We start from the raw sequence: 24,131 nt of genomic DNA, 5'->3' as shown, positions 1-24,131 counted from the left end.
CACTGGTATTACACATACTTCCCTTGGCAACTATTTTTCAGAATTTCTAGACAAATTTAAAGCTCTTCTTATTTGCTCTTAAACCTATTCTTTAAAACTGTCATCCATTTTTGAAACACATTTATTGAGCATCTACTATGTGCTGGGGATAGAAAACCATCAATGTGGCCACATAGAGCTATTTAACTGAAAATTAACTAAAATGAAAACTTCAGTTTCTCAGTTGCACTAGCCACCTTTCAAGTATTTGATAGTCACATGCAGCTAGTGGCCACCATATTGACGGCACAGATGTAGAGGTGTTGCTACAGGGTTCTTTGCTGTTTGATTTGAATTTCCCCTTCAAAAAAAAATACACAAAAGTTTAACATATGGAGACTTTCAACATATTAACTGTGTTCCCCTCAATTTTATAAGTGAATGCTATAATCTGAATTTAAATTAGCATGCACCACAAAAATAGTGCTTTTTAGTTAGTTTCATAGTTTGGGCTTTGTGTATATTTTATTTGCCAGGAATGTTGAAGATAACCTTGTGATTCCTTGTGAGGAAGAAAGGGACCATGATTTTACAAGCCAATGTGGCCAGAGACTGTCTTACTCTTTTTACATACACCCTACACATTGCCCAATATAGCTGATATTCTCAGTAAATACACAGATTAATTGGTAATCTAATTTTGTGCCTACTTTTCATAATCAAGTCTATAAGGGGCTTGCAAGAAATGTTCATTTCAGATTTGGAATTTCAACTACTAACACCAGTCCTGTAATGATGCAGCATGCAGGAATTTTTTCTCTCGGACCATATCTACCATGTGATTTTATATCCCAAAGATACATTTATATTGTGACAGAAAATCCACCAACAATGCTTCATATGTGAAACTATCTTGGAACAAGATTAGCAAAATGTTGGTAATTACTGAGTGACAGAAACACGAGGCTCATTATGTTATTTTTTACTTTCGTGTATTCAAAATTTTTTTCCAGAATAATAGATCTTTTTTTAAAAAAGGGCTAATGCAATTATATACAAATTCAATCGGTTCTAACAAATATTCTGTAGGGTAATTATAAACTTTGATATGGCTGGGTTCATAGTATTTTACCAAACCTCCCAAGCCAGGTCAAGAACTAACAAAGCCGGTGACTTGTTTTATGAAATTCTCCTCCTGTGTGATCCCGAGGTGGGGTGGTTGTGAGAAAGCACCACACCGTGTCTCTTCAGGTGGGTTCCTCTTTCAGCAACTCGGAGCCATCATGCTTGATCACCTGATAATAAGGCCACTGGCCTCTGCCTCCTCTTATCAGAAAAAAAGGCTAAAAATCCACTTCCCACAGCCCGACACTAAAGCGGACACCTGCAGACAGAGGAACAATGCTTCCGGTCCAGGTGAGCCCTGCACCCACTGCAGAGGCTCCAGCGCAAGCACTGCCCAGGTGCCGGCTGATGGTTAGCACGTTACAGGCTGTCCCACACCGAGCCACAGCAGGATGCCTCCAGTGGACTCCAGTGGACGTGCACAGGAGCCATTTCAGTCCTACCTACCACCCTGTGGTTACTTTGCACACAGAATGATGGGAAATGTGGACCCAGAACAGAAGCTCATCCCCTCCAGGCCAAGTTTCCCACTGCCTGTGAGTCAGCAAACCCTTGTAAGAAATTCCCAAGGTGCCTCAAGCAGTGTCCGGCTCTGAGCCCCAGCCCCTCCCCTCTGCTCTGTGATGCACCTGCCTCTCCCATCTTCAGCCCCTCCTCTCAGGCCCTCCTCGCCGCCCCCTCCTCCCCTGAAGCCACACTTGCCACACGCTGCTCCCTCCCTTGAGGTGCTCTTCCCAACACTCCCAGTTGCTGGCTCCCTCCCTTTATTCTTTCTCAGGGCCTGTTCTTTTTCCTCAGAGGAAGGAGACTTCGCACTTATCACAATTTAATATATACAATGCACACGTCTGTTGACTTGTTAATTGTCTAGACTACGAAATGTGCTATGTGCCGGCAGGGAACACATCTGTTTTGCTCCCCATTGGATTTCCAATGCCAAGCACAATGCTTGGCTCCAGCAGACGCTCAGATACTTGTTTAATGAGTGATAATCACTGTTTAGTCAGTCCTTTCAGCAGAAAGACTTTTAAATTTTATATTTCAAGCCCCAAATGATAAACAGAACCATCTTGAGGAACACTGCCTAAAAGACAACATTAGGTGTAAGAAAGGACTTAAAATTGAGTAAGAGAATAGGCCAGCTTATGTCAGCTTTAAGTAACAAACGTGAAATGGAACCCTTATGAAATGCATACTGTGATTCTGAAAGGTTATTTGCGGGAGCAATCCAAGGGGTGGGTTTAAATCTCAAATCCTAAATAAGGTGGTGACTGAAGAGGGCTCCTCTTGCCCAGTTCCATTCTCAACTGTTAGGATAAGCCGGGGAGGGGCTCAGTGGGTTAGTTCCAATCATCTCTTGGGGTAAAGCCCTTAGAACCAATCTTCCAAGCAAACCCAACAGACAAAGATTACCTGGTTGTTTCAAAGCCCACCCTGTTCCCCACCCCACCAGCTTCCTCACAGAAAGGTCAGATTCTTCTCTCAACAGTCCCACCTATGCTCACAGTGACCTGGCCTGTGGTTTTGTTCACCAAAGAAAAACCAAAGAGGACTTAAGTCTTCTGCAACTCCCATAGAGTTCATCCTTAGCTTTAACAAAGTTCTCCCAATACGCAGCAGATGTTCTGAATGAGAACTCAGAATTTAAACAGGGGTCAGTACACAATAAAAGACTAGGAATGCATGACCCCAAAGCAGAGGGAAATCTCACTTTTTAAACTGGGAAAACTTCCAGGGCACATGGCTTGAGAAGATTCCAAAATGAGGCAGGGTGCATCTGAAACAACCACAGAACTCATATTGGGGAGCAACATAAGCTTGAGTTCTAGTCCCAGCTATAAGCCCTTGTCCTTGCTGTGTGATCTTGGACAAGTTACTTAACTTCTCTGAACCTCAGTTACCTCATCTTAAAATAAGATTGAGACTAGTCTCTACTACTCATAGGATGATGTGAGGTTTAAAAGTAGGAACAGTGCACACAGTAATTCTCCATAAATGATGGTTACTCATATTGTTATCAACTACCCATTCTTTTCTCTTTACAAAAGCACGAGCACAAACATCCACCTGAGACTTCAGGAGTCATTTCCTTTCAACCATTTAATTTCTCAGATCCTTAGATTCATAAACTCACATAATCTATGACACTGTATTGGAGGGAGTTGGGGGAGGAGACTAAGAAATCAAGTCCTCATTTTGGAAGAGACCCTCAAGATCCAGAGTGGGGAAATGATGTGCCCAAGACACACATAATAACAGGATAAACCCCCAGGACTGGAAACAGGTCTCTTAATACCAACTGCAGTGCTCTCTCTACCTCACTCAGAAACCCAGGGTTTCTGTGCTTTCATGACCTCCTAGCATCCCTCTGATGAATGGTACCTCACAGACACTTCACACAATGCAATTAAGCATTACAAGGAGTTTGGCAAGAGGCAACACGGAATCTTGCATAGAACCTTGAGGTGCTTTAAAATTCACGTATAAGAGTATTCACATCAGCCTACGTTTCCAAACTTCTTATGACGACAGTTATTTTTAACTTGGGATTTAAAGTTGACAAAGAACTTAATGAACAGGCAGGACAAAGGGAGCTGTCTGTCCATGGCTGGTTAGCTCCTGAAGTTAATGCTTCACATGCGGACAAGAGTCAGCCAAAGGACAGAGCTTCACGCAAACTGAAAAACGTTCCTCCAGCCCACAGATCATGGATTACTGCTTGGGCTCCAAGTGGCAAATCTTACGAGATGCTCCCTAGCTTTTCCCCAGAGCCACCTACCAGTTAACCATACGTTCTGTCATCCGACAGGAGCAACTGTTACTGGGTGCTCACGCTGTGCCAGGCACACGAGTGACTTCATGTAATCCTCACAACTACCGATAAAGAATGTACTTCGGTGGTTCATATGACCTAGAACCCCACTGACTATGACACCACTATTTTACGTACAAAAAAGGAAGTCGCTGCCAACTACAACTTAAGACCTCATAGATTATAAGATACTTTTCAGAAATGTTAAGATGAGACAAACTGTACTGTCTTAGCGTTGTTGAAATGTGAATATTGTCCCATTTACAGATAAAGAAACTGAGGTACACAGAGAGAGAAAATAATTGCCCAAGGTCACGGAGCTGATAAGTGGAAGCATTGGGATACAGACCTGGTAAGTCTGGTCAACTTTTCATGGCAGTAAACTCAAATTTCCTGAGAGCCACATGAATTACCCAAAAACACACCTGGCAGAGAGGAAGGACACAATGGTGCTAACTCTTGTTCCACCACGAGCACATTAACTGCGGCAATTCTCTGAACATCTCTGAACCTGACCTTTCATGTGTCCAAGAAGGCACTGTGCTAGCCTATAATAAACCGCCGTCCTTCTTCTGGGAAAAGCAATGTGGTACGATGGGAAAAGCACATTTGGAATCAGAAAGTCCTAGACTGAAATTCTTGTTCCAGAGAATTCCCTGGCGGTCCAGTGGTTAGGACTCTGTGCTTTCACTGCCGAGGGCCTGGGTTTAATCCCTGGTGGGGGAACTAAGATCCCACAAGCCGTGTGGTGTGGCCAAAAAAAAAAAAATCTTGTTCCACTATCTAACCAGCTTATTGCCCTGGGCAAGTTACTGAACTGCTCTGAGCCTCTGTTTCCTCTCCTGTAAATTGAGGCTACCAGCATCTATCTCACTTAGAAGGCTGCTCACGGACGGGAAAGGATATATACATACAAATAGAGAAAGCAGCACATGGCAGAGCTGGAATTCAACACATGCTCTTTTCTACACTAGCCACCTTCTGCTTTGGGACAGAATCAAGGAAAAAACAATTCCCTGTGACCTCAGCAATTCCCAAGTGGGACACTCAGGAGAGAATAAGGACCAGACAGGAGAAAGCAGACCCTGAGGGACACTCAGGCAAAGAAAATGAACTGGAAGCACCTGGAGGTCAGGGACAGTTGATGAACTTCCGAACTTCTCAATAAACTGACTGACAGCGGAAAGGGAAAAAAAGAGAGAACTGAACACTATCAAAAGACACTGGTCAACAGATATGAGGATGAAGAGATACCAAACCGGACACAGAAAACCAGTCTTGGAAGATTCAGTTTGATACCCAAAGTGATCTACAGCAGGAAGAATTTCCCCATTGTTCTGTTTTGTTCTTACTTAAGTAATATTCTGTGCATTTCTTCCCCTTCTTTCTTGAAGAGCTTCAGAAAATCCTCAGAAGAGCTTTGACTTGGAGGGAAGGTGAATCATATGGATGTAGAAACAAATTCTTGTCCTGTTTGTTTCTCCATCATACCCATAATGCCTCAAAGTGTCTGGCACACAGCCAACTCTCAACAAAAATTAGTTGAGTGAATATTTTTTGACTACATGCTTTTTCACTTTGACCAAAACTGCAAAACATCCTATATATTTATTCTACCTAAAAGCCTAATAATCTTTCCTACTTCTTTTCCAGAAGCATTCTAAAACCATAATCTCTAATACACAAACGATACACTTGGCGAAAGCTATTTCTCCAGTCCTCTCACACGAAGACATTCTACCCTCTCTTCAAACCTCCAACAAGGTCCAGCCCCCTCAGCCCCACCAAACCCCTGCACTTTCTCTTCCCCCTCCTCTGTCCAGCCCTCGGGTGCCTTGGCAGTTGTCTCAATTACCACCATCATCTGAACTGAATCAGTTTGTTAATCTCCTTCCTCTCAGGCACAGCACCTTTCCTGGAGATAAATGTGCAGGCAGTTCACCCACAGTCCTCCATACACCCCCTACCCATCCCCATCCCAGCCTTCCCTGACACTCCCAGAGAGGCCCAGTGGAAAAAAAAAAAAAAACAGCATATGGCAAAAATCCCACCCTACCCCCATTACCTCAGGAGGCTGCTTGTTTTCCATAAGTTTAGACCAATCACCAACTTTTAGAAGAATCTGAAAGAATCCCGAAATGATTTAAGGGTTGGGTAAGAGCTGATAGAAATGGCACTTTTGCTCTTTCAATACCTCCTAGAAGGTAAGCTTCACTGTGTCACTGAGCTCTAAACCCACAAACCTAGACTCCTGGGAATTCCCTGGCAGTCCAGTGGTTAGGACTCTGTGCATTCACTGCCCACGGCCCCGGTTCCAACCCTGGTCTGGGAACTAAGATCTCACAAGCTGTGCATCGAAAAAGAAAAACCCACAAAAACCTAGATTTTGCAAACACTCCCTATCCCAGAGTTCAAGGATCATTTGCCCCTCCGTTTTTCCTTGTTGGTTTCCATATAAAAGTCACTCATTGTTTCCCTTCCAGCTTACATCAGGCTCCTGAAAGGACTCCTTTAAATCCTTTGATGAAAACCATCAAAACATGCGAAAGGCTGGTTCTTTTCAATTCCTGTGCAGAGCAGCCCTGGTGTCAAGACCTAGAACTTCAAACATGAATATGGCACCACCCCTGTCTTCATGGAGCCCACGCTTTTCCTCCAACTCTGAAAAAGTATGCCCTCCCTGAGAAGCGTCTATTAAGACGTAGTGACAAAGTACTTCATAGCTTTGGAGGAAGAGCGAGGGTGGAAACAGACTTTGCCCTTACATTGGCTGCCCTGTAACCATAACAACCGATGGTTTAAGTAACCATCAACCCACCTAGGGGCTAAGTTTTCCAAAAACCATTTTCAAAAGGGGAAAACTCCCCTGCACCGACTCCCGCGTCAGCCGTGCATTCTGGGCAGCGTGCGAGGCGCAGCTGAAGCCGACGGTTCAGTCCATCCCCGGTCCCACCGTTTCATTCGTGTGCTCGCCGGCAGCACAGCCTCCGCCGTCACACCCGAGCTCTTAAGGGCAGGGCACCTGGCATTAGGCCTCAGCCCAATGTCACTTGTTAACCTTCCAAACCCCCGGCTTTCGGGACGCCGCCGCCTCAGGTCTAAGGGACGCAAACCACCCACTACCACCCACGATTTCCAGGAGCTAGAGAAAAACAACCCGAGGCGCAGAGAGCCTCTAAAAGATCTGCGTAAAAGTAACTGCGATTCTCGACTTCCAGGCATTTCGCAACGTGAGCGCTGGGGGCGGCAGGAACCCGGGGCCCCATTCACAAAATTACAAGCTGTTTTCCCTTAGTTTGCTTGTGGACGGTTCTCCCCGGACGGGGCCGAGCCCGGAGCCCGTGGACCGCAGGCTGCGGGGACCAGCCGGAGGGCACCTCCAGCGGGGTCAAGCCCAGACTGCCCCACACCGCCCCAAAGGAAAGAAGGGTGCGCCCGGGGGCGTCGCGGGTAGGCGTCCCTGTCAACTTAACCTAGACCATGGTGACAGCGGGGCGGGGCCCTGGGTGGGCCGGACCCCCGCGCCCCGCCGCGCCAACGGCCGCCGGCCCCCGACCGTACCCCGGACCCTGAGGAGCCGGAGCCTTCTCGGCGGGCGCTCCCTCCACCGCCCCACCCGGCCCCGGGAGCGCTCACCCCGGATCCACTGGCTGCCTCATTGTACTGCGCCGGCGCCCGTGCTCCACGGCCACCGCAGCTCTCGCTACGGCTCGGGATCCGGCCACCTTCCTGCCGCCAGCCCGCCCCCGGGCCACCGGCCGCCCCGCCCCGCCGGCGGACCCGCCCCGCACCCGCGGCCGCCGCCGCCAACCAGAGGGCGGCGGGGGCGGAGCAGGCCGCGCGCCAGGCCCGGCCAATCCAGCCCTCTTCAAGTGCGCCGAGGAGCGGCCGCGGAAATGGCCGGGCGATTGGTCAGGTCTGTTAAAGGGGCCGCCGCCCATGGGGCTGTGGAGAGGGGCGGCTGCGGGGTTACCAGGGAGAGCCTGGTGTGGGAGAGGTAAGAGCTTCTCTTCTCTCCCAGCCTGGCAGCAGCGCTCTCCCCAGCACTTTGCATTTATTAATTTCCTCTTCCTGCAGCCTAGCAACAGGTGGGGACAGAACCTGCCTCTGTCAGAAGGAGAAACTGAGTCTCCTAGAACCAAGGGTCTCCCCGCTCGACAAATTAACTCAGATTTGGGTTTAGCGGGCAGTCAGGCAAATCTGTTCCCGTCCAGTCCCAGAAATTGGCTTACAAAGACACATTCTCAGCCTCACCCTGGAGGATCTTTTTAAACATTTTTAATAGACATTCCGTGTGTCTGGTATGGGACTGGGGAAAGTATGCATTTTTCAACGCCCCTCCCCTGAGGCGATTCTGCTGTAGGTGGTACAAGAGCCACACTCAGGCACGTATTTCAAGTCGATCATTGTAATGAAATCCAAATTCAACTGCCAAAAATAAAGAGAAACTTTTTTTTTTAATTCTCAAAATCAGTAATACGGTTGGGAGACTTGCTAGTTGGGCTGGACGTCGCCTACTGAGAAATTCAGAACAGTTCCCTGAGTGGGTCATGCTGAGATCTGAGTTTGAAGGGCCCTGGGCTAGGATGAAGCAACAAGCCAGTCTTGTTTTCTGACTGGTGAGACAATGCTTAAATACTTCAATGGCAAACACACCCTTCCTCGTTGCCATCACCAGGCCCAGTCATAACCCCAGGAGGGTGCCTTGCCCTTCTGGAGCTTGGTTCCAAAGACATCAAGCCCTGCCCACCCTCCCAGACACATTCCTGTCCCCATCCCTGTGTCCCAGACACACATCTGACCCAGAAGTCACTGCCTCGGCTTGAAAGTCAGCCCCTTCCACCTAGACCCCTCCTACGAGGAACAAACTGACTCCAAAGAACAGCTGTTTTTGTCGTTGTTGTTGTTTTGCTGTGATATCTGATAGGTGCTGTGTTTGCCAGGAGCAGCTCGACACACACATTCATCAGCCTCGTCAGGATTAAGCCTCTGGGTTGCAGATATCACTGCCTGGGATCACCATTTGCTTCACTTGGCCTTCCCAAAGGAAAAAGAATTCTTGTCTTAAATGGAGAGGGTTCCTTCCGGTCGTGGATATCTGGAAATGTGCAACAAAGGCAATTAGCACTAGAGAAACAGCCCAAAGCTTGTCTCAGCCACCTCTTTTATTTTTTTTTATTTTTATTTTCATTTATTTTTATTATTTTTATTTTTTTTAATCAGTCATCAATTTTATACATGTCAATCCCAATCGCCCAATTCAGCACACCACCATCCCCACCCCACCGCAGTTTTCCCCCGTTGGTGTCCATACGTTTGTTCTCTACATCTGTGTCTCAACTTCTGCCCTGCAACCCGGTTCATCTGTACCATTTTTCTAGGTTCCACATATATTCAGCCACCTCTTAAAACCTCCACCTGGGCTGGGGGTGGGATGGGGAGTGAAGGGGGGTGCCTGGAGCTGCACCACCGCAAGGGTCCCCGGAAGCTGGCAGTGTGCATCTCAGAGTGCCCCCCAACCCTCCTTGCCCAGGCCAAGCCCTACATAAATATTAGATTAATTAATACAGTGTCAATCTTACCTGGAGGCCAATAAGATCTAGCACGAACTCTTAGAAGAAGACTTTCTTTCTGAAAAGTGAGGAATTTGGATGCTTTGAAAAATAAATATACAATAACATAATAATATTAACACGTCCTACCTTTAAGAGGTTACTCTGGGCGAGACACTTTGTCAAGATCTTTGCACATATTAATTCATTGAAACCTTACAAGAACCCTGTGTGGTAGGTATGGTTGTTATTTTCTCCATTTTACGGATGCAGAAGCTGCAGCTCACGGAGGATTGGTAATGTGTCCAAGATCACAAGACTAGCTCAAGAGAGAGCCAGCATTCATGACCTCCTAACTGCCTGCTCCAGTGCCTGCCAAAATGCCCTTCCTTGCTGCCAGAAACAGGATGGCTAACTTCAAAAGGCAAAAGAAGCAAATATCACTGATCTTCACCAAAAGACAGTGCAATATAGCAGCACTGCCTTGGAGTTTAAGTTCCATTGCTCTAACCTACCACCTGCTTGATCTTGAAAAAGACATATCATTAAATCCCTTTGAGCCTCTGAGTGCTTGTCTATAAAATGGGATAATAACAAATTCTGCCTCCTTGGGCTGGCATGAAAACCAAATCAAATAAAGAATATCCATAAATACATACGTACTTTGAACTTACAAATGACAAGAGTGATTTTAGAGCTTGGCATCTGTGACTCAGTATAGTGACCAATGACAAAGGCCTGGGATTGTGATGCTAAATTTAGATATCAAACAAGATTCCTTACTTTGTCCCCCAAATAGCTGATCTCTAGGTACAATATGTACAAAGTGAACTAAATCTTTTCTACCTACAGAAGAGATAGAAGTCATAGAAATTCAAACCCGAGTTATTACTCTGGCATCTGCCTCCCTCCCCGCCAACCATCACCCAAATCTTTCTATCAACCCAGGCTCCAGCTTAAGCCTACAGGTTCCAGTATACTTGAATTATTCCCAATTATGGCGTTTCAAGATAATTCTTATTTTCTCATGAAACTTAAACTGAAAAAAAAAAAAAAAGGCTGTACGATTTTTTACTTCAATTTTTTCTTTTTTTTGGCCGTACCACCCAGCATGTGGGATCTTAGTTCCCCGACCAGGGATCAAACTTGACCCCACTGCGCTGGGAACATGGAGTCTTTACCACTGGACCACCAGGGAAGTCCCTACTTCAATTTTTTGACATTGCATTTCACTCTTGGCAGGAGAAATGGTTATGAAGTACACAAAAACAAAAAGTTGATCCACTTATTTTTTTATTTTATTTTTTTTTAATTATTATGTATTTATTTATTTATTTTTGGCTGTGTTGGGTCTTCGTTTCTGTGCAAGGGCTTTCTCCAGTTGCGGCAAGCGGGGGCCACTCTTCATCGCGGTGCGCGGCCCTCTCACTATCGTGGCTTCTCTTGTTGCGGAGCACAGGCTCCAGACGCGCAGGCTCAGTAGTTGTGGCTCACGGGCCTAGTTGCTCCGCGGCATGTGGAATCTTCCCAGACCAGGGCTCGAACCCGTGTCCCCTGCATTGGCAGGCAGATTCTCAACCACTGCGCCACCAGGGAAGCCCTGATCCACTTATACATCTGAAAAAAAGGGTTAGGTGTCCATTGCGCCACAAGCTGCACCTTTTTTTTTTTTTTTTTTTCAAGCTGCACCTTTAATGAGCAATCACTGAGAGCTCAGTAAGTACCAGGTGTTGTGCTGAGTACTGGGGATGAAAATGAAGACAGTATTTGTAAAAAAAAAAAAAAAAAAAAAGTGCATAAAGATGGCCTTTTAGCATTAGATCTAGCAGAGAAAGACTGACAAATTGATAGACCATTATAGGCTTCCACAAAGTTAAGCACAGGAGCTATGGCACACAGAATAGGCATTTATAATTGCTGGGGAACCCCATGGTGTTTTAGGGGTGACCAGATGAAGGCTATTAAGAAGAGAAACCAGGGCTTCCCTTGTGGCGCAGTGGTTAAGAATCTGCCTGCCAATGCAGGGGACACAGGTTTGAGCCCTGGTCCCGGAAGATCCCACATGCTGTGGAGCAACTAAGCCCGTGTGCCACAACTACTGAGCCTGTGCTCTAGAGCTCGTGTGCCACAACTACTGGGCCCGTGAGCCACAACTACTGAGCCCGTGTGCTACAACGACTGAAACCACGTGCCTGGAGCCTGTGCTTTGCAACAAGAGAAGCCACCGCAATGAGAAGCCCACGCACTGCAACGAAGACCCAACACAGCCAATAAGTAAATAAATAAATAAAATAAAATATATCTATTTAAAAAAAAAAGAAAAGAGGAGAAACCAGAGAGGTGATTTTAAAAAAAACAAAAACAAACAAACAAAAAATAACAAGTATGTTGTCACCAAAGGAGAAGAGATTGGAGAAGGAGGGAGCAAAATATGCCTCAGAAAGGTCAAGTTGGAAGAGATCTGAACAGTGCACCTTGGGATTCGGAAATTAGAAGGTTACTGAGGCCATTGACAAAAGCAGTGTAGGTGGGGCTGGAAATGCAGAGTCTCCCTAGAGCTGGGCTGAGGAGAAGAGCTAAGAAACCAGAATGAAGAGGCCGGGCAGGAGAGGACAGGTTCGCCAGGAAGCGCACGGGGACAGGGGAGCTGCCCCTGCGGAGGAAGAGGGTTTGCTCTTCCACTTAAGCTGGTTGCAGACAAGAATGGGTGTGGGTGCAGATTCATTCATAGATGGAGGGCAGGAAGTTAAGGAAATTCCTGCTTGCTGGCTTCTATTATTTTAGCTCTAAAGTGAGAGGCGAAGTCATCTCTTGAGAGTGGGTGGGAGGTAGTAACAGGGGCTTTGAGGGAAACAGTGAAGAACTGGAAAAGCCACCAAGAGGAATGAAGGAGGGAGCTGCCAGATGGAGAGGGAGAATTCTGGGCAGCCCTGAGGGCCCCTGCATTTGAGGCATTCCCAGGATCGGAGTTGGATAGACGGTTATGTGGGGCTCGGCAGCCGGGCCCAGGTGTGGAGAATCCAGAGTCAAGAATTTACAGGGTCAGGAACAGGAGAAATACAAAACAGTGCAGGTTACTGACAACGGGGGGCGGGGGGGGGGGGGGTCGAAGTGATGGATCATGTGTTCTAAGTTGGATGGAGATAGAAGGAAATCCAATGGGGGTGGGGAGCTGCATCAGAGGAAATCTGTGGGGCAGGAGAGATGGGAAGAACCAGACTTTGTGTCGATTTGGAGTGGGATGGGTTAGGCGAGGTTTTCACAGACGAGCTACTCTGAGTGATGACAAGGTCAGGTGCGACCATACAGTTGGAGTTTCTAAAGACACTCGACTCCTGGATTTTCCCTCCTCTGGTTCCTTATGGAGAATGATCTGAGGCTGTGTGGCCTCCAGTGCTTTCTGTTCACTCTGCACCACCACTGGGCTGACCCTCTGAGATGATGGGGCTGGGAAGAGTATCCTTCTCTCTTGTTTGGTTTTCCTTCTAAAATAAAAACCTGGGAATTCCCTGGCGGTCCAGTGGTTAGGACTCCGTGCTTTCACTGCCGGGGCCTGGGTTTACTCCCTGGTCAAGGAACTAAGATCCCACAAGCCGCACAGCATGGCCAAAAAAAAAAAAAAAAAAAACCTGTTAATGAACAGAGGGACTCCCACCATCGTCATGGAGACATGAGCATTTGCAGGAAGGGATACTGGAGGGAAGTCTTCCCGGGCTTTAGAAATGCCTCACCCAGTGGGTTGATACACCTGTGAATGATTCCCGGCCATCAAGGAGCAACAAACAGCCAGCTGATGTCGATTATTTACTTTGCTAATTAGCATGTGAGACCCGAGGTTATTCAATATAAATGTCTCAAAGCTCTGTCATTCCGAGGGAGGGCCACTGGCGGAATGGTGGCTTCTAACCGATTTGGAGCAGAGCCAGAGTGAAGTTCTAGGAAGAAAGACTGACATTTCCCTCCCTTTCCCTGCTGACTCTCTGCCTTGCCTCTCAGGGCCCTCCCAGTGCTCCACGCAGAGAATGAATCCATTGTACAGCGGTCACTCCCTCACTTTCCCTCTAACCTTGACATCACCCGCCATCTTTGCTGCCTTCCAACCCCCGGGCCCTCTACTCCACTTCGGCACAGGAGATTCAATCTCTGGCTTGCCCAGAATCACCCTGGAGCACAATTTTAACTCCAGGGATAGAGGGTCAGCAGTGCAGCCAACAGGTTCTGGCCCCAGCCCTGCACCATCTCTCCTGTCCCCTTAAGTAGCAGAAGTGGGAGGGCTCAGCTGGCCATTTTTTTTTTTTTTTTTGCCCACTCCGCTTGTGGAATCTCAGCTCCCCAACCAGGGATTGAACCCAGGCCACAGCAGCGAAAGCCTGGAATCCTAACCACTAGACCACCAGGGAACTCCCTCAGCTGGCCTTTTAATGACGTATACATCCACCTAAACATACGGGAAGGTTATTTGTTTGTTTTAATCTTGAAAACATGATTTACATACCCTGATATAGAGTAGCTAGACGTCAGTGGGAAATGTCCACTCCCAGTCTGGTGGTTAAACAGAATTAGAAATGGAAAGCGTGAAATTGCTCGCCTTTGCCATGTCCACGTGGTTACTGTACTCAGCACCTACGCGATTCAGAAGACAAAGATGGTCTATATTTGGGTGAGAGCTTAGGCAAAGAAAATGTTTGAATCTGTTTTGGCCAGGGTTCCCCCAAACGCAGAACTTGAGACAAAGCTCACATGTGAATACATTGCTGGGGAATGTGAGCGCAGGGAGCATACCTGAGGCTCAGGAACCAAAGCAAGGATAGAGGCAGAGGCGTTTGATAATGTGTTATTGGGGTGGCCACGTTCCAGGCTGCTCGATTTGGAGAGACTGAGAAGCCCTAAGAAAAACATCTCAGGACCCACCTTCTAGGATGGGGGAGAGAGGGGGAGACATTTACCCAATGGTTTCTGCCCCCATTGGTGAAAAGCTCTGCACAGGGGCCTGCACCCTGCTTCCAGGATGCACTGGCATGGCACTGAGTGGGCATCAACCGAGATGCCCTGGGTGGGGTCTGAGGTACCGGCTGTGAGCCAGAGGCAAGACACTGTCAGACTGTACCTGCTGGAAGCTGGTAGGAGCAGTCACAGAACTGACCACTCCAGCGGTGGCTGAAGATCTCCAGTGGGACACAGAGGTTTCTGATACAAAGTCCATTTTCAAAAAGAGGAACGTTGCACTGTCCAAAAAAACCTGCCATCTTAAGTTAGGCTTTAGGGATATAAGATTTCAAATGTCTTTTAATGTTGTTATAATGTTCTCTTTAGGGAAGCAGCATTAGTCTAGTGACTTTGGGGTCATTTGGACATGGGTTCAGGTTTTGCCTGTGTCATTTCTGAGCCATGTGACTTTGGATAAGATACTGAACTTCCTTGAACTCCTGTTTCCTCATCTGTAAATTGGAGATATCCACATCATATGCTGTTGTAAAGATTAAGTGTATGCATAAATGTTTAGTGTAGCATCTTTACATAACAGGTGCCCAATTAATGGAAGCTGTTGTTTTTGTTTTTGTTTTAAAGATAGTAGTCATCTTTTCTTTCTTTTTTTTTTTTTAATTAATTAATTTATTTATTTATTCTTGGCTGCGCTGGGTCCCCGTTTCTGCGCGAGGGCCTTCTCCAGTTGCGGCGAGCAGGGGCCATTCCTCATCGCGGTGTGCGGGCCTCTCACTATCGCGGCCTCTCTTGTTGCGGAGCACAGGCTCCAGACACGCAGGCTCAGTAGTTGTGGCTCACGGGCCCAGCCGCTCCGTGGCATGTGGGATCCTCCCAGACCAGGGCTCGAACCCGTGTCCCCTGCATTGGCAGGCGGACTCTCAACCACTGCACCACCAGGGAAGCCCTAAGCTGTTGTTTTTTTATTCTAGGGAAAATTCCTAGCCATGGAGTGTAATGCATACAGGAAGACAATCGGGTGATATGCTTAAGCCTCAAAAATAGAAGTGAAAGAAGCTATCACATGGTTGCAGGCAACCAAAAATGTCTAATACTTTAAAACAACTGAACAGCTTTTATCTACAGTGACTACATATCTTGGAGTTTCCAGGAAAGCATCAATTTCAAATGTTCTCTCATGTTGTCCCAGTACAAAAACTCCTATTTGAGAGGCAGTGACCTTGAGCTTGGACCAGAAAACAGCATTATAGGTATATCCCATCAGGAAGCGGGAACATCAGCCCTCTAGTTTCCTTTGCTCCCCACTCTCCTGGAATGCAAGCAACACAGCTTTTTTTTCCCAAGAAGGTTCTTCTTCCCACACCTCAGCTGAGGGGCCACAGCTCTGTTTGCACAGGTGAGCTAATTAACAGCCACTGCCTTTCAGAAGAACCAGAAGCACAATGACTGCCACACAGCAGAGGAGGAACCAAAATCCACAGGTGGAGGGCTCCTTCCCCACCCGCCAACCCCCCAGCACGCCTCTCTCCCACTGTGCCTGTGTGATCCACCACAGCAGGAAATGGTTTGGGTTTTTCCATTATGAAAGTGATAGAAGCTCGGTGTAGGGTATGAAAAAAACACAGAAACCTAGGAGAAGGAAGAAAAAAAACACCACATATTTTCTTATCACCTATTAACAATTGTCAACACTTTGTTTGTATTTCCTCCTGTTCTTTTTTAAAGCATAGTTTGTTTTACATAGCTGTTATTTTACACTAGATACAATTTTGTATCCTTTATTTAAAAGTTAACATGGTAACATAACGAGTAGCAGTACAGGATAAGGGAAAGAAGGGTTTGGCTTGGGGTCAGAAGAGTCTGAGTATTAATCTCAGCTCTGCCACTTATTCACTATATGACTTTGGGCGTATGATTGGTCTTTTCTGAGCCTCAGGTTTGTCATCTGTATAAGGAAGATGACAGACACATCCAGTCTGTGCCACTAGTTTTCTGTGTGGTCCTAGACTATAGGACCTAAACCATGGTCTAGATTGTAAGTTCTATGAGCACAAAGCCCTTCTGACTAAACCCTTAGAGCCTGGATTTGGTGGACTAAAGATGGCCACAAACTCTTCTTGGTCATTCCCGCCATCCAGAGGTAGAGTTTATTCCTCCACTTCTTGGAATCTTGGGCTGGCCTCGTATGGTAGCCAGCCTCCAAGATGGTCCCAGTGATCCTCACTTCCTGGTCGTTCATGCCCTTTCATAGTCTCCTCCCACTGTGAACCAGGGCTTGTCTGTGTGATAAAAAGAGTGTGGCAGAAGTGATGAAGTCTGACATCTGAGGATACTCAGATCCTCATCAGTGTAATGAGGATACTCAAGCAGCCTGTGGAGAGGCCTGTGTACAGAAGAACTGAGTCCTCCTGCCAACAGCAAGCCCCAGTTTGCCAACCATATGACTGAGCCACCTTGGAGCTGAGCCCTCCGGTCCCAATCAAGCCTTCAGATGAGTACAGCTCTGGATGACATTTTGACTGCAATCTCATGTGATGACCCAAGCCAGAACCTCCCAGCAAAGCTTCTGCATGATTCCTGACTAATCCAGAAGCTGTGAGAGAGGAATATTTATCATCATTTTAAACCACTAAGTGGGATTATTTGTTAGGCAGCGTAGATAACTAATACACTCTAGGACTGACTTTGACCCACAGAATGCAGCAGAAATGGGATTCTGAGACTTCTGAGCTCAGGCCTTAAGAAGACTGAGAGGACTGACAGCTTCCACTTCCTGGCTCTTGGAAATCAGTCACCTGCTTTGAGAAGACCAAGCCACTTGGAGAAGCCAGAAAGAAGAGAACGGAAAAAAAGAAGAAGAAGAAGGAGGTGGGGGGAGGGGGAGGGGGAGGGGGAGGAGAAGGAGAAGAAAAGAACTGAGGGACGCCGGATGAAAGGCCCAGCTACTCTCCAAGCACCAACTGCTATCACTGTGAATAAGCCTCTCAGAGGGTCCAGCTGAGTCTCACCCCAGATGACCACAGCCTCAGCCATCATCATACGGGGCAAAGAACCACACAGCTGAGCCCAGTCAACCCACAGAAATGGGAGAATAAAATGGCTGTTGTTCTAAGCCTCTGAGTTTTGGGGTGATGTCCTGTGCAGCAATATGTAACCAAAACACTGGCCCAGCCCCTGGCACGTAACTGGCTCTTGAGAAATGTCTGGGGAAGAAACGGACAACCCTTGTTGGGCTTCCATTGCCTCTTCTATAAAATCACAGAGGTCAGGCCGTTCCACACCTTACCCATTGCGAGTCGCTACCTCTCTATTGTGTTGTGGCTGCTCACCTGGCTTCCTGCCCCACGGCCTCACTTTACTCTCGTGGGAAGACTCCAGTGTCTGTGGCATCGCTGGCCCTCACCCCCACGCTGGCTCCTCCTTCTTTCCTTCTGTGGCACACATACCCCGGGCCCTCACGATGCTCTCCTGGTGATTTCAATCATGGGGCAGTATAACTTGCCAAGAAGAGATTAGCACAGGCCCTTCACCTTACAGGCAGCACCGGCTCAATTCAGCCAGAGGAAACTGGAAACTCTCCTATCAGGTCCCTGGGGCACACTGGCAAAGAAGGGAGCAAACACACGGACATCACTTTCCATTGACCCTTCCTCAAGGCCAAGTCCTACCGTTGTCTTTGGGCTAGAAAATGATTGACCTCTTTCACGGTATCCAGGGCCCCACTAAGCCTCCTCAAATAGACACCAAGTCTCTGCTTCTGAGAACTAGCGCTCAACTTCTGGTTTACTAGGTTCCCTGGTTTGCCATAGAGGCTCCGTGATTTTATTAGCAGTGCCTACAGCTATTTGGGGTGGTAGATCTCTATCACTGCCATAAAAAAAAAAAAAATTAAAAGGGCTGGAGAAATCAAGAAGTTAGCCTGAGGTCCAAAACAAACCCTGCTTACTGGTGGAATTGGCATTGCCTCCTTCCCATTTTCCAATCACCTATCCCACCCTCCTACTCCTACCTTGACTCTCATAGCCCTCTGAGCAATCACAGTGTGACCCATTTAAATGATTATTCAGAAGAGCAATTGCCCCTTCCTGACTATAAGTCATCCCTCAATCATCGGCATCATTGTTATAATTAGTAAGGCCTCTCTCATTAAGCTGTGAAGGCATCTGTCCCGGGCTTTAGAAAGTCACCCAGTTTCTGGAGACTGAGAGGGACCATAATGTTATTCATCCATCCAGATGGAAAATACTGATTGAACATCTACTGTCTCCTGGTGCTCGGCAAGGTGCTAGAGACACAGCGGTGAACAAAACCCAGGAGCTTGCTGTCCAGTGCCGAAAGCGTTCCTCTGCTTTGTGCAAGTTATGGCGAATGTCACATCCCCAGGCCCAGCTCATGCTATAGGTTTCATACATTTCAGAGAAGAGGAGAAAACACAGGGCTCCCGCTATTCTCCAGCCTTACCCAACTGCCTGCTTGGTCTCTCGTGGATGCCTGAAAATCATCCCATGTTAAAAGTCCTCGAAAGGAGCTCTTGGTCTCTGCCCACCCCCATCATAGTCAATGGCACCATGGCCCACCCACTCACTTGCTGGAGTCAAGAACATCCGGAACAATGAGTTGTGACAGGGGGAGGGATAAACTGGGAGACTGGGATTAACATATACACACTACTACATATAAAATAGATAACTAACAAGGACCTACTGTATAGTACAGGGAAATCAATAATCTGTACTGACCTATATAGAAAAAGAATCTAAAAAAGAGTGGAGGGGGCTTCCCTGGTGGCGCAGTGGTTAAGAATCGCCTGCCAATGCAGGGGACATGGGTTTGAGCCCTGGTCTGGGAAGATCCCACATGCCGTGGAGCAACTAAGCCTGTGCGCCACAACTACTGAGCCTGCGCTCTAGAGCCCGTGCTCCGCAACAAGAGAAGCCACCGCAATGAGAAGCCCACGCACCACAACGAAGAGTAGCCCCCGCTCGCCGCAACTAGAGAAAGCCCGCGCGCAGTAACGAAGACCCACCGCAGCCAAAAATAAAATAGATAAATTAATTATTAAAAAAGAGTGGATATATGTATATGTATAACTGATTCACTTTGTGAATAACACTGTGTTAGTTTCTGCATGTTATAAGTCAACTATACTCCAATAAAAATAATAATAAAAGAAAAAGAACAATGAGTTATCTGGGATTTCATCCTTTCCAGCTCACATCCAATCCATCAACATACAAACATGCTCTAGCATCTCTTTTCTGAAAAACCCCCTCCCTCTTGCCCAGACTCCCTGCTGCTGTCCTATTCTCTGCTATCCTTTACAGCACAACTTCTCAAGAGTTCTCCTCTTCCTCTCCCACCATCCTCTTTAAGCTGCTCCCCCAGCGTCTTCCACCTCCACTGCTCCCCTGAAACTGCTCTTGTCAAATCATTGATGACCTCCACTCTGCCAAGCCCAGGAGTCATTCCTCTGACCTACTTGACCCTTACTTAACCCTTTTCAAAGCATCCATTGACCACCTCCCTACTCATCCAATCCTCGTTCCCGTAGTCTGGTCTCTCATATTCCCTCCAAGCCGTGGTGGGATGGAGACAGCAAGCTTTGACAACCAGGTCACATGTTTCTTTTTTTTTTAATTAATTAATTAATTTATTTATTTATTTTTGGCTGCATTGGGTCTTTATTGTTGGGTCTTCGTTGCTGCGTCCGGGCTTTCTCTAGTTGCGGTGTGCGGGGGCTACTCTTCATTGTGGTGCGTGGGCTTCTCGTTGCGGTGGCTTCTCTTGTTGCAGAGCTTGAGCTCTAGGCGCGTGGGCTTCAGTAGTTGTGGCACGCGGGCTCAGTAGTTGTGTCGTGGGCTTAGCTGCTCCACGGCATGTGGGATCTTCCCAGACCAGGGCTCGAACCCATGTCCCCTGCATTTGCAGGCAGATTCTCAACCACTGCGCCACCAGGGAAGTCCCAGGTCACATGTTTCTGATGGCCTGTTTCTTGTCCAACAGATCAGACTTCAGGCAGGACCTCGATGTGTCCGTGGGTGCCGGGAAATGTCATAGTGGGGAGCTGGCCAGGGCAGGCCGTGGGATGTCACCAATGTCTCCACAAGCCTGTTCTCTTCGTCTTTTACATGGAGCTGGAAATGGAAAACCTAACATGTTTTTTTTCTTTTTTAATTAATTTATTTATTTTTGGCTGTGTTGGGTCTTCATTGCTGTGCACAGGCTTTCTCTAGTTGCGGCGAGCGGGGGTTACTCTTCCTTGCGGTGCACGGGCTTCTCATTGTGGCGGCTTCTCTTGTTGCAGAGCTTGAGCTCTAGGCGCGTGGGCTTCAGTAGTTGCGGCACACGGGCTCAGTAGTTGTGGCGCATGGGCTTAGTTGCTCCGTGGCATGTGGGATCTTCCTGGACCAGGGCTTGAACCCAGGTCCCCTGCACTGGCAGGCAGATTCTTAACCACTGTGCCACGAGGGATATCCCAAACTTAATGTTGATATGGGAGAGTGATAGGATTGCTGTGTTCCCCCCCTCCCAACCCCCGTCTCAATTTCCATTACTGCTGTTACAATGTTGTTTGGGCAACAGAGGAAAGTTGAGTAACCCAAAATAAAATGCCTGATAAGAAGATTTGGCCCTCACGTGTGGATGGAGAGTTCCGGGGGGTGGTGCCAACGGTGGGCAGCAATCTGTGGATGTGACAGCCGGGGGGTCTGGCTGGTATCACTCAAGGCTCCCCTGCAGCTGTGATGGTATCTCAGTGACCTTTTCAAGAGCTTGGCTATAGCATTCATGTATCTGCTATGATTCTGGTTAATGTTTATGCTGACAGAGCGCCCAGGGAACAACATGGAACCTCCTTGCCTTTTCTCCCTTTCTGGAGAACAATCCATCTTGAATCCCAACCTTTTTCATCAACATCCACCTCCTTCTTCTCAAACCTCTTCACTTTTACCAGATTCTTCCTTTTCTTTCTTTCTTTTTTTTTTTTAATTTGGTTGCACCATACAGGCTTGCAAGATCTTAGTTCTCTGACCAGGGATCGAACCCTCACCCTCGGCAGTGAAAGCTCGAAGTCCTAACCACTGGACTGCCAGTCTGGAATTCCCCAGACTCTTCCTTCTCTAAAGATGAAATCGAGTCCTGTCACCTTGGAAACCCATTTCCTTTGGCCTTGGGTTGTCAATCAGAGTGGCCTAGATCCCTCTGGTCCTGAGTATCTCCTTTGCGACACTTATCCAAAGGGGGATTCAAGTAATTATTAGCACCTCTGCCCCTGGATGGTGAGCTCCAGGAGGGCTGGGTTGGGATCTTGTCTCTCCCTCCTTCTGCAAGACCAGGCCCATCATAGGCCCTCGGTAAACACTCGTTGCTGAAGGAGTGACGTCCAGTAAGAGACAGTGAAGGGTCCTCCCTGGACCTGTTGGACCCGGGGAAACACCTCTCAGCTCTTCTCTGCACTTGGCTCTTACAGACACGTGCTCTGTTCAGCAGAATTCAGAAAGAATTCTGCCTCCAGCCTTGTCTACCAGAAGGAAAGAAGGAAGAAAGTTCCTGCCTGCCAAGTTGGGATATTTTTAGACTAGAAGCCACCGGGATGAGCTGGAGTTCCTGTCTCGCTCCATGGTGGTGTGGCGACCTCATTTCCTTCTCTGTCTCAGAAGTTTCTAAGTGACAAGTCCCATCGCAAGAACAGAGCAGCACCAGGAAAAAAAAAAAAAAAAAAAAAAAAAGAGGCAGAAACCCTCTAGTCTGGATCCTTAGGATGGAGTTTCCAAAGCCTGGAGAAAAGTACAAAAATCCTTCCCATTTATGGTGGCGGGCAGGGTGGTGGCTTCAACGACTACATCTAACATCCACTGAACTTAATGAAACCCTGCAGTCATGCTATTTGTTTAATGGCGTGCACTCTCTCTGCCTTAAAAGATTTTATTTCCTAAATCACGTGCAATATATAAGGATAGCCAGAAGTTCCTGTTTCTATGGCCAAGTCAGTGGGGAAAAAAGGGGAGAGGGCGTGCTAAATTTTGCTTTTTCTTAAAGACTTAAAAAAAAAGAATATCCAGGGTTTTTAATAAAATTTATATTTCTAATTACTCATATAGTAAAAGCCGAAGACATCTGACATTTACTAAACACCTACTTCATTCTTTTTTTTCTTGCCTTTTTTTTCTTTTGTCTGTGCCTTGCAGCTTGTGGGATCTTAGTTTCCCAAGCAGGGATTGAACCTGGGCCCTCAGCAGTGGAGTGCAGAGTCCTAACCACTGGACTACCAGGGAATTCCCATCTTGCTTTATTTAAAATCTAGATATAGGGGCTTCCCTGGTGGTACAGTGGTTGAGAATCTGCCTGCCAATGCAGGGGACATGGGTTCGAGCCCTGGTCTGGGAGGATCCCACATGCCGCGGAGCGACTGGGCCCGTGAGCCACAACTACTGAGCCTGCGCGTCTGGAGCCTGTGCTCCGCAACAAGAGAGGCCGCGATAGTGAGAGGCCCGCGCACCACGATGAAGAGTGGCCCCCGCTTGCCACAACTGGAGAAAGCCCTCGCACAGAAACGAAGACCCAACACAGCCAAAAATAATAAATAAATAAATAAATAAATTTAAAAAAAATTTTTTTAAATAAATAAATAAATAAAATAAAACCTAGATATAATTGACATATAACATATTAGTTTCAGGTGTACAACATAACGATTCTGTATTTGTATATATCGCAAAACGATCACCACAATAAGTCTAGTTAACATCCATCACCACACATTATTAGAAAATTTTTTCTTCTTGTGATGAGAACTTTTAAGATCTATTCTCTTAGTAACTTTCAAATGTACAATACAGTATCATGAACTACAGTCACCGTGTTGTACATTACATCCCTGGGACTTAGGTATTTTACAACTGGAAGTTTGTGCCTTCTGACCCCTTCACCCATTTCACCCACCCCTACCTTTACCTCTGGCAACCACCAATCTGTTCTCTGTAGCTCTGAGTTTGGCTTTTGTTTTTTGATTTTTTTGATTCCATATATTAAGGACTCTTGAAGACTGAAAAACCAAGACCTATGGCTGGGGCACCATGCTGTTCCCAGTCTTTCCTCAACCTCCTCGTTTGAGTTTACCTGCATGGGGACCAGCTGTCCAAAGCGAGTGCCGTGTGACAAGCCCAAACCTGGCTGCTGGGAGCATTGGCCGGGTGAGTCCTGTCTGTCCTGGAGAAAGAACACAGGAGGGTGGATAGAAGGTGCCACCCCACAGGAGGGAGAGCAGGGAGGGCAGGAGGGCGGAGCATCCATCAGTCTGAAGGAGGACTGGTGTTCCTTGGCACACCGTCTGGGAACCACTGGCCTTCCAGCTCAGGTCCCACAAGCTCCTGGGCTGGGCCCGCCTGCCTCTCCAGTTTCTCCTCTTCGCCTTGTGTCAACTTTCTGCTCCAGCCACACCTCGCTGCTCACATTTCCTCAAACGAGCAAGGGTGTTCATGCCTCTGTGCCTTTGCACAAGCTGTCCCCTCCCTGAGCCTGCAATGCTGTTTCCCTCCTTCCCTCCCTCCATGTGCCTCAAGGACTGGCCGAAATGTCTCCTGTTCTGGAAGTGGTTTCCTAAGGCTTCTAACCAGAGCTAATTACTCCCTGGGTTGCACCAGCCCTAGCACTTACCTCTACTACAACACGTCTCTCCAGGTAATATTTGTCTTCCCATGGCTCTCTCCTGCGGAGGGCTG

The 24,131-nt window shown here is 47.4% G+C and overlaps 1 protein-coding gene and 1 long non-coding RNA gene across 4 annotated transcripts in view; both read right to left on the bottom strand.

The window, feature by feature from the left end:
* TEX2 (testis expressed 2) overlaps positions 1-7,682 on the bottom strand; it is a 108,906-nt gene extending 101,224 nt beyond the window's left edge. For both annotated transcript variants that reach the window (XM_036836572.1, XM_036836573.1), the window contains exon 1: positions 7,553-7,682. The gene's annotated coding sequence lies outside the window, so the exon portion shown is untranslated. The remainder of the gene's footprint in view (positions 1-7,552) is intronic.
* Positions 7,683-7,839: 157 nt separating this feature from the next.
* LOC118886601 lies at positions 7,840-24,131 on the bottom strand. Of its 2 annotated transcripts, none has more exons than XR_005017773.1 (3): positions 24,067-24,131; positions 9,499-9,547; positions 7,840-9,014 (listed from the first exon to the last, which is right to left on the bottom strand). It is a non-coding gene; the product is annotated as an uncharacterized LOC118886601 (long non-coding RNA). The 2 variants fall into 2 exon arrangements; XR_005017772.1 differs by lacking the exon at positions 24,067-24,131 and adding an exon at positions 9,689-9,772.

Source organism: Balaenoptera musculus, chromosome 20, assembly GCF_009873245.2.
Source record: "Balaenoptera musculus isolate JJ_BM4_2016_0621 chromosome 20, mBalMus1.pri.v3, whole genome shotgun sequence".
In the NCBI taxonomy this organism is placed as follows: domain Eukaryota; kingdom Metazoa; phylum Chordata; class Mammalia; order Artiodactyla; family Balaenopteridae; genus Balaenoptera; species Balaenoptera musculus.
The sequence above is the reverse complement of the archived record's forward strand: the minus strand, read 5'-3'. Positions and strand labels throughout refer to the sequence as shown.